Genomic DNA, 18858 nt, shown 5'->3' with positions numbered 1-18858 from the left:
TCTATCATCTTGTTCATTGCTGTATTATCTTCTTACATTTGACTGGAGGAAGTCTTTTTGACGACACAACTCTGTGAAGTCCATCCGAGTCTGAATCTCTCGTTTCACGCTGTATGGAGGAAAAGATCCAGTCGACTTGGTTGAATCAGTGTATCATCTGGGTCTGCTAGCGAACCGCGGGTCTCCTGAGTCTCCTGAGTCTTTTGGTTCTTTTGATTCTCGGGTGTTTCCAGCTCTGTACGGATTTACTCGATGCATCTGAATCTGAATCTGAATCTGAGTCTACTCTGCAGGAAGTTACACTGACATGCAGTCAGCTCAGCTAAGTCCCGACTCCCTAAGCTATTCTAGTGGTGGAAACGACTGCTTTTGTCAACAACAATAGCGAGGCATGTTGTGATGAGACTGTACAGGTTAAAAGGAGAGGAGGGAATTTTATCATTTTAATTTGAATATATGGCCCACTGTTAGGCAGATATAGGATGGTAAAGATCCAGGTTAATGGAGACTATGACTCATGAATCCTGAGTCAATTAGAGGATCTGGGTTAATGAGATGAATCGCAATTCATACACCACTACTTTTCAGATCTCACAGCTCCTAGAGAGCTACAGAAAGAATTAAAAGACTGCAGGCTGAGGAGTGGACATATAGATTTTACCTGCTTGTATAGCCATCCCTGTTTGGTCACCTCTGCTCTGGGATTCCTACGCATAGAGTTAGAGCGCTTCCCAAACACAGCCGTCTTTCTGGGGGTACGAGATGTCTGGAGGTTTGAAGACAAGAGGGTTTATGATGGTTATATCTTTATTAAGTAACAAAGCACCAGACAAGTATACATGAGTATCAAATCAAATCAAATCAAATCAACAAATCATCAGAACAAATCAACACAAACATATTGTACAATTACAATGAATGATAAAATGACAATAGATTACAATGAATGATAAAATGATTACAGTAGCAGTGGAACCTGTGATAGAGATAGAGAGACACATATGCACAGCAGCAGCAAATCATTAACTAAATATAAACTGTAATGGAGATATGATAGCAATAATAACAGTAATAATATATGTAGTGGACGTCATGCAGGACCACAGCAGCAGCCACGATCCATGAGAACCTGCTGGACGACAGAGCACAGAAACTCTGGGGAAGAAGCTTAGTTAGTAACATGCATTAATGAGACATGTATGTTTACAGATGGTGGAGAAAGAGAGAGAGAGAGAGAGAGAGAGAGAGAGAGAGAGAGGGTTTTCGGTAAGGGAGATGTGACTGCATCTTCAACCAATACCTTGCCTGACTAGAAATAACCCTGAAAGAGACAGACAGAGACAGACAGAGAGAGAGAGAGAGAGAGAGAGAGAGAGAGAGAGAGAGAGAGAGAGAGAGAGAGAGAGAGGAGGGAGGTGGAGTCCCCTGGCAGTCTAATCCTATGGCAGCATAACTAAGGGATGACCTGAGCCAGCCCTAACTATAAGCTTTATCAAAGTGGAAAGTCTTAAGTCTACTCTTAAAAGTGTTGACCGTGCCTGCCTCCCGAACCCAGAATGGTAGTTTGTTCCACAGAAGAGGAGCCTGATAGCTGAAAACTCTGGCTCCCAATCTACTTTTGAAAACTATAGGAACCATAAGGAACCCAGCATCCTGAGAGCACAGTGTTCTAGAGGGGTAGTATGGCGATGTTACATAAGTGGAAGAATACAGTCCTCGAAATTTGTTTTATATGGACATTAAAGGACAAATCCTAATCAAAAACAACTCCAAGATTCTTTACAGTGGAGCTGGAGGCCAGGTGGTGGGTGATCCCGTCTAAAGTAACTAAGTCTCTAGAAAGAGAGTTTCTGAGGTGTTTGGGTACAAGAACTTCAGTTTTGTCAAAGACACCAAGCCTGATGAAATGAATCAGTGAGCTAAACTCCAAGCATGCTTAAGGATATAGAAAAAATAATAGAATAAAAGTGGGATGACTTACAATTTTCTGATGTTAAATTCAGACAGAACTGAAGTTCTTGTAATTGGACCAAAGCACCTCAGAAACTCTCTTTTTAGAGACTTAGTTCCTTTAGATGGGATCACCCTGGCCTCCAGCTCCACTATAAAGAATCTTGGAGTTATCTTTGATCAGGATATTTCCTTTAACATCCACATAAAACAAATTTCACTTCTTGACTGGACTATTGTAACTCTTTGTTATCAGGCTGCTCCAATACTGTAAGTCTCTTAGGACTTTGCAGCTGATTCAGAATGCTGCTGCAAAGTACTTGTAATGACAGGAACCCAGATCAGAGATCATATTTCTCCCATGTTGGCTTCTTTTAAATCAAGAACACAATTTGAAATCCTACTGCTTACCTACAAAGCTCTTCATGGTCAGGTACCATCATATCTAAAAGAGCTCATAATACCTTACTACCCCTCTAGAATACTGCGCTCTCACACCCAAACCCCACCGGACCCGTCCGTGGTGTGTTGCGTAAGCATCACATCATCGCGAGTAATACACGGCCATTCTAGTCGACGTATCATACCCCACTGGCTCCGTCGTGGTCCACTGGATCCGGTGTCAGAATGCAGGGTTCTTTGTGGTTCCTATAGTCTTTAAAAGTAGTTTGGGAGCCAGAGCTTTCAGTTATCAAGCTCCTCTTTAACAAACAAACTTCCATTTTGGGTTCAGGAGGCAGACACTGGGCTGGCTCAGGTCATCCCTTAGTTATGCTACTATAGGACTAGGCTGCCAGGGGACTTCAGATGGTGCACTGGACTCTTCTCTTCTTTTATTTTTTTTTATTTTTATTGACCATAAGTAGTACCTTAGTAGCACAAATGATGTGTGTGTGTGTGTGTGTGTGTGTGTGTGTATCTGTGTGCTCACCCGGCTGTAAGCCTGGGCTTCTGGAGACAGGTCTGACACCATACCGGCACTTTTGGAGTGACAGATTCTCTCAGCTGCAGTATTTACCTTCCCATTCATATCCAAATCACAGTGCCTGGACAGAAGAACAAAGGCATGAGCACATAGTCATGTAAATAAAGATTTGTGGCTCTCAGGTGCAAAGTGAAAGAAGTGGAGTTTGTGATTTCACCCATGTGAAAAAAACACCTGGTAGATAAAACATATGGTGAATGGTAAAGTTAAGACAGTGTGTAGTGTAGTGTAGTCTTGGCCTGTAAACACTAGCAGACCCACTTATAGAAAAGAGAGCACTGCAGAACTCATGTTAAGCTGATAATACTCCCCAGCTTGCAAAATGTTAGTGTCCTAGGTTTATGGGTAATTAATGTTATATCAGAAGTGGATTCCACTTGAGAACAGAAGAGGGATACTAACACTATATGGACATGCAGTATGCAGTACCATCAACAGCAAACAGCAGGTCAGTGTATGGTGTGCACTGCACCTTACTGCTTATGGCTGATAGTTGAAAACATATTAGCATTAGTGAATAACAAATTTTCTTTCTTGTTGTGCTAACAGACAGTGTTTTACAATGGCCAGATTCTTATGCTAGCAAATGTCTTTGAGTTATTTCCTGCTTCTGGAATAAATATAGAATTTCTAAAATGTTTTGCAGTGTGCAGGTGAATAAATAAAATGGTAACATTAGTAAATAAAATAGTACATTCTTTTTGGAGTTTACTTACTGCAGATAGCGTATTGGCGTAGTCTCTTTCAGCTGGATCTGGCTCACTGCTTGTCCAGCTGGTCCACTGTGGTCATGTTGACTGGAAACACACATACAAGCATATCAACAAGATTACAGATGACATTGCAGGAGGTCAACCAAATAGCTTCATTGTCACTTTATTACATCTCTCTAAGTTTGACATATTCTGGTACAGTAGGAAAGAGGTGGGCATGTTTCTGAGTTACATCATTATTAATGTTTATTTTTGCCATCCTTATATGAAGTGCAACTACAGCAAAGACATTGTCGAGTGGTGTCAAAGTGAAACTTGTTTTTTGGACGTGTAGAGTTTTTAGCTGAGCTAGGCAAAAGTGTGCTAGTTAGCTGGCTAGGCGGCTGTTACAAGTGACCCACAGACAGGACAGCAACTAGAGGGGAGACACAATCCGTTGTAGAGGTGCAGTGCAATGTCAATGTCTGTGGCTGCAGAGGAGCTGCGTGGGGACGGGGAACCTCATGCTCATTTTCTCTGCTAAAAAGCACTCTGTGTGTGGAGCAAAGACTTATAAGCTAAAAGGAGCTTGGCCACACTGTGGAAACTGGGGGATATCCCATATGATGAACTCGTCAGGCTTGTGGCAAACCATCTGATAGTCCAACAATTCAAGTTTCATAGCCATTTCAGAAAGCAAGGTCAATCTGTAGCCAATTTTGTAGCTGAGTTACGGCAGCTGTCAGAGCATTGTGATTTCGGGACAGTGTTAGATGATATGCTCCATGACAGACTTGTGTGCAGCATTAATAATGATGCTATACAGCACCGCTTGCTGGGGGAAACCCCACCACTGACTTTCAAGAAAGCCCTGGAGATTTCAATAGCAGTGCACCAAGTCAAGATCACACTGGGGGATCACACTATGCAAATGATTGCAAATGTAAAGATGCTGTTTGCGATGCGTGTAGTAAAAAGGGACGCTAAAAGTGCAGTAGTTTAAAGGGGAAGGGGAAGGGGAAGCTGGGGCTGGGAAAAACGCATCAGGCTCAAGCAACCACTCACGAAGATGAAGAGGGTGTGTTTCTACAACATGTTTGGGGTGGAAACAGACGAGAAACCACCTAAACCCTATTATGCCACAGTCAATGTCAAAGGGCAGGACATTATGTTCGAGACTGATTCAGGAGCTACTGCATCCGTCATCAGTGAGCTCCCCTCAGACAATCAAAGCTCACACTCAGGACCTACACAGGGCAGACCATTCCTCACTTAGGAATGATCTTTGTGGACATTTCAGCAGAGGGAAGCAAAGGCAAAAGCCAGGCTGGTGCTAGCTAAAGGCAGTGGGCCCAGTCTTTTGGGCTGTGATTGGCTTCACACAATTCCACTCAACCGGCATGACATAAAGTATGTGCAGAAAACAGAGGACAATCTGAAGCAGTACAATGATGTGTTCTGGGATGAACTGGGCACAGTGAAGGAGGTGACAATAAAGCTCCATGTCGACCCTGAGACCACACCTCGGTTTTTCAAGCCCAGATCAGTGCCCTATTCCATGAAAGGCAAAGTTGAGGAAGAGCTGGAGCGGTTGCAGAAGCTGGGTATCATCGAGCCCGTCCAGTTTTCAAGGTGGGCGGCGCCCATTGTTCCAGTTTTGAAAGAGGACAAAACTGCATGGATATGCAGGGACTATAAGCTCACAGTGAATCAGGTCTCAAAGCTGGAGGAGTATCCGTTGCCACGCATAGATGACCTGCTTGCGACTCTGGCAGGAGGTAAGCTATTCACGAAGCTTGACATGAGTCAGGTGTACCAACAGCTGCTACTTGATGAGGATTCAAAAAAGTATGTCACAATCAATACACACAAGGGATTATTAAGTACAATCGCCTGGTGTTTGGAGTGGTGTCCAGTCTAGATCTGAGAGGGGAGAGTGCCCTCAGAATTTGGAATGTTTGTAAAAGAAGATAGACTAATGTGACAAAAGTCAATATTTTTTTCCTCGACCAGCCCAGTAAAGTGAAAGTGAAGTGGCCCACTGGGAATTCTCCCAATTACCCACCCCGACCCTGGGCTCAGATACAGTAAGTCCCAAACCATTCCTCAGGTATGCTGCTAAAGGCCTAGGGGGACTTCCTATGATGCAGTGAGCTATTCTCTTCTCCCTCCATCTGTACACATTCATGTCCCATTAATGCATGTTTCTAACTTTGCTTCTCCCACAGAGATTTTCTGCTTTCTCGTCTTGCAGATTCTCATGGATCGTGCCTATACCTCCATCAGTGATTGGTCAAGCCTGCTGATGTTGTGCTGCTTATTCAAACATATTCAGCTTTCATTGTTAGCTCTCCTCTGGCTTTCAAATGATATTGCACTGTTGTCTTTCGGCTCTGAAGATAATTGCATCATTATTGTACAGAAATATTAGTATCTTAATACTAATACTTAATATCTTATTGTATGTCAAAGGGAGTGATCAAATTGATAGTACTGCAGTAGTTATTCATAATGTCTGATAATATTAGGGTTGTGAACAATAAACCGATGCGACCGGATATTCGTTTTAACAAGTGAGAGATACAGCTGCGTCAGTAGCAGCCTCCTCAGTCAATACGAATTAGCCATGAATTCCTAGATGAATCGGTTGTAGAGTAATGGATCGGGTATCATGGTGCGTGAGCGTGGCATATTTGGGCCGTTTCAGAAGTGGAGCTTTAGCCCGCCAGACTTGCTGTTTACTTGCTCAGGTTTGGCCATTTTCCCGGTGTATGTTCTTCTAAACATGCTTCTACGTATGTAAATATGCTACGTAGTTAATTAGTTTCACTATTGTCTGTTTTTACGACCGGCAGTTTGCACGGGGTATTTTATTTTGAAAATCCACTGGATTCTCTCCAACAAATGATTCAGCCAAACTTTTTGGTCCATGTCTAAAAATTAATGCTTTGACGTGATTTTGTTGTTGTTCTTTTTTTTTCTTTTTCTTTTTTGCCAGTGCCATAAAGCAACAATGCTTGGGGATATGTGGTCTTTTACATATTTGAAAAGAAAATAATGTACTGTACTGTAAGATAGTCACTTTGATAGAATTGGCTTCTTTATTTTATAAAATATCTACAATAAATATTAACAGTAGAATCAAATCAAATTAAATCGTATCTTCTTACACTGTATCGATTCATATCGAATCGGTCTATAATAAAAGTATATCGTTTTTGAAATATATTGTAACCTGTGTATCTAAATGCACACTGGCCCCGTCGCCCCCATACACTATTGACACTGCTTAGCAAATTCAGTATTAATACAACAAGCTGTGTCATCATTGCCAAAGATATTTAGACTTTTGTCTTGTCTGTGTGTGTGTGTGTGTGTGTGTGTGTGTGTGCGCGCGTACATGCTTGTGTGGTCTTGTGTCTGTTAATCAGAGAGTTTTACAAAGTCATTTATTTTGTCTTGTTTGTTGTTGTCATGTTTGTTTTTTCTTGTCTGTGTGTGTGTGTGTGTGTGTGTGTGTGTGTGTGTGTGTATGCATGTGAGCTCACCGTGGATGGCCGAGTTTCTCACCCTATCTCTAAGGGAGAGACCAGCCACCCTGCGAGGGAAGCCTATTTTGGCCGCTTGTATTCGCGATCTTATTCTTTGGGTCGCTACCCAAAGCTTGTGACCATAGATGAGGGAAGGAACGTAGAACGACAACGGTAAATCAAAACCTTCTTCACCATGACAGACCGGTGCAGAGTCTGCATCACTGCAGAAGCTGCACCAATCTGCCGGCCAATCTCCCGCTCCATCCTTCCGTCACTGGTGAACAAGACCCCGAGATACTTGAACTCCTCCACTTGAGGCAGGATCTCATCCCCAACCCGGAGGCTGCACTACACCCTTTTCCGGCTGAGAACCATGGCCTCGAACTTGGAGGTGCTGATTCTCATCCCAGCCGCTTCAAACTCGGCTGCGAACCGCTCCAGAAAGAGCTGAAGGTCACGCTCCAATGAAGCCAACAGGACCAGATCATCCACAAAAAGCAGCGACCCAATCCAAACCGCAGCCTCTCAACGCCCTAGCTGCGCCTAGAAATTCTGTCCATAAAGGTTATGAACAGAACCTGTGACAAAGGCAGCCCTGGCGGAGTCCAACTCCCACTGGAAACAAGTCCGACTTACTGCTGGCAATGCGGACCAAGCTCTGGCATCAGGAATACAAGGACCGGATGGCCCGTATTAGTGGGTCCGGAACCCCATACTCCTGGAGCACCCCTCACAGGACTCCCCGAGGGACATGGTCGAACGCCAAGTCCACAAAGCACTGGTTGGGCAAACTCCCATGCACCCTCCAGGACCGCACTAAGGGTATAGAGCTGGTCCACAGTTCCACGACCAGGACGAAAACCACACTGCTCCTCCTGGATCCGAGGTTCGACAATCTTGCGGACCCTCCTCTCCAGGACCCCCGCAAAGACCTTACCGGGGAGGCTGAGGAGTGTGAGGCTGAGGAGTTGGAGCACACCCTCCGGTCCCCCTTTTTGAAGAGGGTAACCACCACCCCAGTCACCACCCGATGTCCATGCGATGTTGCAGAGACGTGTCAGCTAAGACAGCCCGGCAACATCCAGAGCCTTGAGGAACTCCGGGCGGACCTCATCCACCAAGGAGCTTTTTGACTACCTCAGCGATCTCAGCCCCAGAGGTAAGCGAGACCACCACGGGGTCCCCAGACTCTGCTTCCTCAGTGGAACATGTGCTGGTGGGATAGAGGAGGTCTTCGAAGTAATCCCTCCACCGACTCAAGACGTCCCCAGTCGAGGTCAGCAGCACCCCGTCCCCGCTGAACACAGTGTTGACAGTGCACTGCTTCCCCCGCCTGAGCCGCCGGATGGTGGTTCAGAACCTCCTCGTAGCCATTCGAAATTTGTTCTCCATGGCCTCACCGAACTCCTCACACAACCGAGTTTTTGCCTCTGCAACCACCGATGCCGCGCTCCGCTTGGCATGTCGATACCCGTCAGTTGCTTCTGGAGTCCCACAAGCCAAAAACGTTCTGTAGGACTCCTTCCTTAGCTTGACAGCATCCCTCACTGCTGGGGTCCACAAGCAGGTTCAGGGGCTGCTGCCACGACAGGCACCGACCACCTTACGGCCACAGCTCCGGTCAGCTGCCTCGACAATGGAGGCATGGAACAAGGTCCACTCGGACTCAATGTCCCCCGCCTCCCCCAGGATGTGAGTTGAAGCCGGACGTTCCCAGCAAACCCACACAGAACGTTTGAGCCTGCCAGGTCTGACCGCCATCCTCCCCCACCATCGGAGCCAAGTCACTACCAGGTGGTGATCAGTTGACAGCTCCGCCCCTCTCTTTACCCGAGTGTCCAAAATATGTGGCCTCAAGTCTGACGACACGACCACAAAGTCGATCATCGAACTGTGGCCAAGGGCGTTCTGGTGCCAAGTGCACATATGGACACCCTTATGTCTGAACATGAACAATCCATGGCGAGCACAGAAGTCCAATAACAAAACACCACTCGGGTTCCTCCCAATCACGCCCCTCAAGTCCCCCAGAAGGACGAGGGAGTCCCCAGAAGGAGCGCTCTCCAGCACCTCCTCCAAAGACCCCAAAAAGGGTGGGTACTCTGAACTGCCGTTCACTGCATAGGCACAGACGACAGTCAGGACCCATCCCCCCACCCGAAGGAGAAGGAAGGCTACCCTTTCGTCCACCGGGGTGAACCCCAACGTACAGGCGCCGTGCAGGGGGGAAACAAGCATTTCCACCCCTGCTCTGCGCCTCTCGCCGGGGGCAACTCCAGAGTGGTAGAGCGTCCAACCCCTCTCAAGGAAACTGGTGAGTCGAAGCGAGCCCGACTATATGTAGCTGGTACCTTTCGACCTCGCACACCAGCTCAGGCTCAGCCCCGACAACATAGCTCATGGGATCATTGGAACATGCAATTTTCCTATGTTTTGAGTGGTGATCATGTCTGTAGAGTGACATTTAAGGCCACGGTAGTTCATTATGTTTTATTTTTTCTCTGGTCCTCACTCTATGCTGACGCAATACACACCCATTATAAACGCAGAATTCGAATAAAAACCTGCTCAACTTTATGCCTTGATAGTTTAAAAACGGCAAAAAAATTTTTTAAAAAAATTAAATACAAGTTTAATAGTTTAAGATCTTGTGTACAATTTTTATTTTGAATGAAGTCTGTAGTAGTGTAGAAGGTCTGTGTGTGTGTGGCTGTGCATCTGTTCTTTGGCATCTGGCCCAGTTTCTGCATGGGATATCTGTGTGTCCTCCTCACACACATACTGTACAGGGTTTTTCTCTCTAACACACTTTGTGTGTATGTGTGTGTGTGTGTGTGTGTGTGTGTGTGTGTGTGCAGAAAACAAAATAACTCTGAGCTAGCAAGTGTTATTTATAATATAAAATAATAATATTTACAGAGAGCCAACAATTCCAGCAAAGCACTTGGCGATGGTGGCAAGGAAAAACACCTTTTAACAGGCAGAAACCTCACGCAGAACCAAGCTCATTGGTCAGCCATCTGCTACGACCGGTTTTAATAGAATTATGACTAAAGGTAGCAATAAAGAAAATGATAATAAATGCTGATCTAGGCATAGACACAATTCATGAGAACCTGCGAGATGGGAAAGCGGATAAAGTCCGGGTAGAAGCTAAGTTAGTAACATACATTCGTGGGACATGAATGTGTACAGATGGAGAGAAATATAAGCTCTCCTGAGCCAGCCTACTCTAAAATGTGTGAAGGCTGTCTGCCTCCAGAACCCAAACTGGGGGCTAGTTCCACAGAAAAGGAGCATGATATCTGAAGCTCTGGCTCCCAATCTACTAGACTATAGGAACCACAAGGAAGCCAGCATTCTGAGAGTGTAGTGTTCTAGAGGGGTAGTAAGAATCTATCAGCTCCTTAAGATATGATGGTGCCTGACCATGAAGAGCTTTGTAGGTAAGGAGAAGGATTTTAAATTCTTGATTTTACAGGTAGCCAATCCAAAGAACCAAACGGTAGAAATATGATCTCTGATCTTGGTTAATATCAATGCACATGCTGCCACGTTCATCAGAGTTTAACATCAGAAAATTGCAGGTCATCCAAGACAACAGTGCTATCGGGCTTGATCGATAAATATAATTTGGTATCATTGGCATACTGAAAAGTAATGGAATGATTCCTAATATCCACTAAAGCAGGGGTCGGCAAATAAGTTTGGACGCGGGCCAATTTTTTTTCTGGCAATTCCATCGCGGGCCATGACCATGCGCGCGGGGGGGGGTTTCCTGATTGGCTGAGTGAGAACCGCACGTGTGTTCTGCGTCCTGATTAATTAAGGGAGTACTGTACAAAATGCGTGTAATAAGGTGTATAAAAGTGTGTGGTTAGGGGTTTTACGGCCTTAAAACATGTATGGTAATTGTACTTACTTCGCGGATTTCGTTTACGCCCACTGCGTCTGTCATGAAACAGGCAACCTGCCCTAGCAACCTGCCGTAACTAATGTATACAGCAGCGCAGATCTGCCGCTGATGTGCATTCACATTCATATTTGATATTTGAGCCGACCTTGTTTGGTTTTGTTTTTTTCATTTAATGAAAAATATTTGTTCACGTTGTCCGTTACAAGAGGGACACAGGACACTTTTACTTTCCACAGGTTACAGCGCACACACGTGCCAATTAGTGTTCCAACCTGTGCGTCAAGTAAAGAGGCTGCGAGGATGTTCTGGCTGCTGTTTTGTCACGTTACTTATCAGCTACTTTTCAATAAATGTTGTGAAATCTGTGAAATTGTTGTATTTTGACAGGAAACATGAGGTTTAAAAGATATATTTAAATATATATATTTTAAAATAAATCAACGTCATCTAGCGGGCCAGATATAATTGATGGCGGGCCAGTATTTGGCCCGCGGGCCGCTAGTGCCGACCCCAGAGACTCACTCGTAGCACCTCGCTCTGAATTCAAGGTGGCGATTTCATTGGCTAGATAGAATCACATGGGTAGTATGACTCTCACACGATTGGTTGGTACCTTCCAATGCTTGCTCAGTGCAGTGCTTGGATAGGGAAAAGTAATGTTACAGCATGAAATAGACTCGCCTGTCAAAAAAAAAAAAAATTCTACAATTAATCTCGGGTCCGGATGATATGGCGATCCGGTCCGGATCCGGACCCCGGTCCGCGGGTTGGGAACCCCGGCACTAAAGGAAGCATATATAAAAAGGTAAATAGAATTGTTCTAACCACAGAATCTTTGGAAATCCATGACTAACTTTGGTGTGTATAATATTTATTGCCAAGGTTTTCACTTTCAAGGAATTTGTCTTGGTGTATTGGTACAGAATGAACATTAAGTAAAAATATAAGCAGGATAAAAAAAACGGCAGTACAATATAGACAACTAGAACATTTCTAAAGAAATTTTGAGTGTGCCTGACTCTGGCCCCCATTATTACTGATACTGCTCAGTAAATGCAGTACTAGAAAAATTCCCGCAGAAATTTTGAGAGTGGCGAGTGGGCTGTTTCCGGGGGTCTGTATTCAAAAAGCACACCTCAAATAGTCATTTTTAACATGTTTATTTAAACACAGGAGCAGCTAGCGCTAACATGCTAGCAATTAACATTAGCATATTAGCAATTAACATGTATTCTTTGTGACTAAAAATGAGTGGCTAGCACTGACGTGCTTGCAATTAGCATTAGCATGTTAACATAACCATGTTAGCATTACTATGTTAGTGCTGATGCGCTAGCAATTAACATTAACATTTTAGCATTAGCGTGTTAGCATTAATATGTTAACATTAGCAATTAACATTAGCATGTTATCATTAACATGTTAACATTACCATGTCATCATTAGCATGTTAACGCTGATGCGCTAGCAATTAGCTTAGCATTATCACCATTAGCATGTTAACAGTAGCAATTAGCATTAACATGTTATCATAAGCATGTTTGTGCTGATGTGCTAGCAATTAACATTAGCATGTTAACATTAGCATGTTAACATTAGCATGTTAACGCTGATGTGCTGATGCGTCAGCAATTAACATTAGCATGTTAGCATTAACATGTTAGCATTAACATGTTAACATTAGCATGTTAGTGCTGATGTGCTGACGCGTCAGCAATTAACATTAGCATGTTAACATTAGCATGTTATTGCTGATGCGCTATGATGTCTACATAGTCGTTTTGTGTCGATAAGTGAAGAAATGTGCCTTTAGGAGCAATTCAGAGAAACGTTACTTCTGCTTTCCTCGAGAAAATTTCCCGCCTTTTTAACATGGAAGTGTATGAGGCTGAGGATGGGAGTTGCTGCCACATCTTTGTGTTTCCCGCCAAAACGATATATCTGACAGCTTCAACAGTGTTATCACTGCGACCGCCTCGAATTTTCCTACGTTTCTAGATATAAATGATTTCTGTAGCTTCACATTTGCGACCACAGTCGCAGTTTACAAATTTATTTTTCAACGACTTTTTCTCTTCCTCTCCACTCTAGCAATGACATCACACACTCTAGCTCTCCAAAGTTCTCGCAATACACACCTATTAATTTTTTGCCGTGGTTTTTGGCAATTTTTGGCAAAACCGCCGAAAAGTCATAGCACACCATTCCCGGCCGAGCCGGTCGTTTTGATACCCGTTTTGTGTATGTGCGACAAAAACTTTGGGAGGAGAAGCAAACTAGCAATTAGCATGTTAACATTAACATGTTGGCATTAGCATTTTATCCTTATTATGTTAACGCTGATGTGCTAGCAATTACCATTAGCATGTTAACATTAGCATGTTAACATTAGCATGTTAATATTAGCATGTTAGCGTTGATGCACTAGCAATTACCATTAGCATAATAACAATAGCATTTGGCATTAGCATGTTATCCTTAGCATGTTAGCGCTGATGCGCTAGCAATTATCATTAACATGTTAACATTAGCATGTTAACATTAGCATGTCAGCGCTGATGCGCTAGCAATTACCATTAGCATGTTAACATTACCATGTTAGCGTTGATGCGCTAGCAATTACCATTAGCATGACAACATCAGCATTTGACATTAGCATGTTATCCTTAGCATGTTAACGTTGATGCACTAGCAATTAACATTAGCATGTTAGCATTAGCATGTTAACATTAGTATGTTAGCGTTGATATGCTAGCAATTACCATGGTAACAGTAACATGTTAGCATTAGGATATTAACATTAGCATGTTAGCGCTGATGCGCTACCAATTAACATTAACATGTTAACATTAGCATTTCAGCATTAGCATGTTAGCGCTGATGCACTGACAATTAATATGAGCATGTTAGAATTTAAATGTTAACATTAGCAATTTGCATTAGCATGTTAACATTAGCATGTTATCGTTGATGCGCTAGCAATTTACATTAGCATGTTAACATTAGCATGTTAACAATAGCAATTAACATTAGCATGTTAGCATTAGCATATTAACAAGTAGCATGTATTTGGTTATTAGTGGCTAATGATAATTGCTAGCGTTGACGTGCTAGCAATTACAATTTGCAGTAATTTCAGCATTGGCCGCTAATGTTAGCAGTTAGCATGTCTTTACAGGTAGCGCTAACGCGCTAGCTCTGCTGTCTCTGTCTGCCATTTTACACAGACAAGTTCAAATTAAGCCAACTGCTAAAATGGCCGCCAACGTCAGTTGGAAATCCAGACAGAAAGAGAGAGAAAATGCTGAGACCACCCCTCAGAGGAGGGATCTCTGGCCAAATTGTATTTCCAATCATTGAACCGAAATCACTGGGAGCATCCTGTGCCCTTCCTGAACGTCTACATATTTGTTTTGTGTCGATAAGTGAAGAAATGTGCCCTTAAGAGCAATTCAGAAAAAGGTTACTTCTGCTTTCCTCCAGAAAATTTCCTGCCTTTTTAACATGGTAGTCTATGGGCTGTGGATGGGGGGTTGCTGCCACATCTTTGTGTTTCCCGCCAAAACGATATATCTGACAGTTTTAGCAGGTGAATGTGAGTGAGGCAACAAATTTTTCTACGTTTCTATGTATGAAGTGTGTCTGTAGTGGTACATTTGAGACCACGGCAGTTGAATACATTTTATTTTTTCACTGATTTTTCTCCCTGCTCCTCACTCTAGCTGATGATATCATTAGTAAGGGCAACATATGAAAATCTGGGAACTAAATCCTTACCAAGAATTTTTTTTCACAATTGTGTTTAGGAAGGTGTGTAATGTCATGTCTTAAAATGTTGAAATTCAACTCCCGCGGGAAACCTCCTAAAAAATTGCTTAAAGTTGGGGTACCTGTAACCGATTTTTGAAAAATCGACAATGTTAAATTTGGCTTTAAGTAACTTGTGAGGGGTCAAACTAGGGGGTTTTCATGATTCTGAGTTGATTGCAATCATTAGTTTTTCACCAAAACTACTCTTTAGTGCAAAAACATCCACCCCTACTTTTTCCACTTACTACATTTTCAGTCATTATTCATGAATAAAAGGTTCCAAACCCCCCATCATTCCACAGTTGGGTGAATTTCACCTGCTAAAGTCCTACCTTGGATCCTTGGGTAATATCATAGAGGATTCTAGACTACTAGAGCTGATCCAGCTGATCTATCCAGGGAGTACGACAGCCAACTACATCCTGGATGGAGGATGTTTTGATAATCCGTGCTCACCTCCTGGTTGATGCAGCCATCTATCAGCACATCATGAAACATGCCTTCACTGAATAGGGGCTTGGTGAAAGGAGGACCTTGATGGAGAAGGTAGCTGATGGGAAAATGGGAGCCAGACACACAGATCCAGTTGTTGTAGTGTTTGAACGGAGGTTTGAAGAAATCTTCAAAAGACTTGCCAAAGGAAGAATGCCTGCACTCTAGGTGCAGTACTACTACATTGTAGATGTCATCAAGATCTTCATCAGAACTCAACGGCTTGCAGACCACAATGGGCACCTGTCCTGCATTGTCACTAGGATGCTAGACATCTTTGCAGCTGCGGGGCATCATCAATAGAGGGCACGGGTGTACTGTCAACTCATGAAGCAACTCGAAACTTTGCCTGCTTACAAGGAAACCTTTAAAAGCTTTACTGCCCATGGGAACCATGTTGTCCGTTACTCTAGCCATGATTGTTCTGGCACCTGGTGTGACATCTGTATTGAGCAGATATGAATGAAGGCAGCCAAGTCAGAAGGTGGACTGAGCAGAGGGAGGATGAGAAATAGTGATTCTTGTCACAGGTACTGGGTGCTTACCCTCAACCACTTCTCCAATGTCAACCAGCACATGGAGGAAAGTGTCAAGTAACATGGTCCACTCCACAGAGACCTTGCCAAAACACAAATGGAGCGAGATGCTGAAGCGATTGAACTTGTCCTCAAATGGTTTGAGGAGATCAACCCATTTGACCAAGATCGAGATAAGGAGTTGCTTATGTCTTTCTCAACAGGATTCACAAGCACAAGAGATGACCCAGTTAATGCAGAGAGAACAGCTGAAGTAGGGAGGGAGATGCAGATAAAGCTGGATGGACGGTCAGCCACATCGACCATGGAGGTGAAGCTGAAGGTACAAGCCCTGTCATCACTCAGAAAGATTCCCAAGGTCAATGAAAAGAAGACTCACCTTGACTCACTCAACTGTGAGTTCAGTTGTTCAACTGACATCATTTTGGCCCAACGGGCTATGACAGTTGAGACGAGCTTACAGTATGAGCTGACTTCCTTCCCGTTGTCCATGTTCAGCAACAAAAATCAGAAAATGAACAAGCCAAACAAGGCAGGCTTTTCCAAGACTAGCCTGAAGGATTTAACTGATCCGCTTGACCTCACTAACCAACCCTCCTCCACTCTTCTGGTTGATGGTGGATGGCTTCTCTACATGGTGAAGTGGGAACAAGGTCAGAGTTGGCAGGAGGTTGCCAACAGTTACCTGAGATACTTGCAGGGTCTTGGCTGTCGCTCTCAGAGGATCATTGTGGTCTTTGATGGCTATAGCAGATCGCCAAAAGATCATGACCACATCAGACATACCAAGAAGTCATGCTGTGATCCACTGTAGCACAAACATTCTGCCACATACATTGACTAAAAACCTGCTCAACTTTGAGCCTTGATAGTTTAAAAACAGTAAAAGCTGTCGATGAGTGTAGTGAATCCCTGAAGAGAAGGCAAGCATAACTACGTTTTAAAGTTGTTGTTTTTTTTTGTCGTTTTTTTTAATTGATTATTTTTTTGGCTTTTTATGCCTTTTAATGATAGTGCAGATGAAGATAAACAAGGAAGCAGGGGGCAGAGAGAGGGGGAATGACACAGGACTGTAGCCTCTATACACAGGGCAGCCGCTTAAACCACTATGCTATTGACTGCCCCGCTCTGAGCCTTGTTGACAAGGAAGAAACGGTTCTTGTTGTGTGAGGTTTTGGTCTTGATGGGCTGCAGCCTCCTACCAATGACCAAAAAGAGGAGAGTGAGCCAAAGGGTTTGTGTCCGGGGTGGGAGGGATCAGCCACAATCTTTCCTGCAAGCTTCAGAGTCCTGGAAGTGTACAGGTCCTGGAGCAATGGAAGATTTGCAGATCTCTGCAAATCGATTGACCCGCTGCCCTTGTCTTTGACAGTGGCACTAGATAGTGTTGGAGGATGTGAGGATGAACTCGATGGTGGTGTAGAAGTGCACCATCATTGTCTTTGGCAGGTTGAATTTCTTCAGTTGCCACAGGAAGTACATCCTCTGTTGTGCTTTCTTAATGAGGGAGCTGATGTTCAGCTCCCACCTGAGAGATGATGGTTCCCAGGAAACAGAAAGACTCCACATTCTCAATCGGGGAGTCACAGAGGGTGATGGGGACAAGCGTGGTTAGGTTCTTCCTATCCACAAATCCACAACCATCTCCACTGTCTTTAGAGCGTTAAGCTCTAAGTTGTTTTGGCTGCACCATGTCACCACATGGTCAATCTCCCACCTGTAAGCAGACTCGTCACCATCAGAGATAAGTCCGTGAACTTCAGGAGCTTGACGGACTGAACTGTTTGTGTAGAGGGAGAAGAGCAGAGGAGAAAGAAAGTAGCCCTGGGGGGATCCAGTGCTAATGGACTGAGACTCAGAGACATATTTCCCCAACTTCACGTGCTGCCAGGAAGTATGTGATCAGGTACGCTCAGCTGGGAGAGCTTCTCCTGAAGTAGAGCTAGGGGTCATCTACAGACCTGTTGGCTCTGTAGGCAAACTGCTGGGGGTCCAGGAGGAGTCAATAATGGCTTTGAGGTGTGAAAGCACAAGGTGCTCAAAGGACTTCATAACCACAGAGGTCAGGGCGACGGCTCTGAAGTCATTTGAGATAAATCTGAAATATAGGACTTAAACCAGCTTAGTCCGGTTCCTTTAATGCCAAATAGTTGTTCAAGTCTCTGTAAAAGAATTTGATGATCAATGGTGTTAAATACAGCACTAAGATCTAACAGGACAATAATCGAATAATCAGTAATAATAATAATAGAGTCCTTTGCCTGTCTAACTTTACATTTCACAAAATGGAGCTGCCATGAGTTTGTTTCTCAGTGGTTGTGTCACTGAGTGGGGGTAATCTTTTAGAAATATAGTGGTTTCTGGTGAACCGGAGAGAGATATACTTCAAACCTTTCGTCAAACTCTGGTTGACCCCAATTTGGCAGTTTTACGACTTTGACCTTTGACCCAATATGGGGGGTCCCCGCCCACCCTGCCATTGCTATTGGCTGTTTGTGTGTGTGTGTGGGTGTGTGGGCGCGCACACGTAACCCAGGTGTAACTTTGGTAATTAAACCTTAAGCTTAACCTGAAATTGTTGTTTCATTAGTTAGTCAGTAGTTAGTAGTTAGTAACACGTTCCAACTGCACTTGAAGGCAGCACTCAGGTTCACCAGATCTAACCAAACGAAAGGCAGGTAGCCTTTTAGCAACCAATCAATGTGCACGTTCTGCTTATTGTGTAGGAGGCAAGTTTATACGCAGCACTTTTGCAATTCCGTTTGACTCCAGCCGCGATAGCAGAAGGCAGCAATCCGCTGAACGAAAGCTGTAACATATTGATTGTAGTAAAACTACCGCAAATCAATTAAGTTAATGTAGCTTCAAGTAGTTTCTTTCTTTACAGTTTAGCACTGTGCTTAAGCAGTTACACGGGCGAACCGTCTTTCATCTTGTGAGAGCT

The sequence above is a fragment of the Larimichthys crocea genome, unplaced genomic scaffold (genome assembly GCF_000972845.2).
Source record: "Larimichthys crocea isolate SSNF unplaced genomic scaffold, L_crocea_2.0 scaffold642, whole genome shotgun sequence".
NCBI lineage: Eukaryota > Metazoa > Chordata > Actinopteri > Sciaenidae > Larimichthys > Larimichthys crocea.
Note: the sequence above shows the minus strand (reverse complement) of the source record.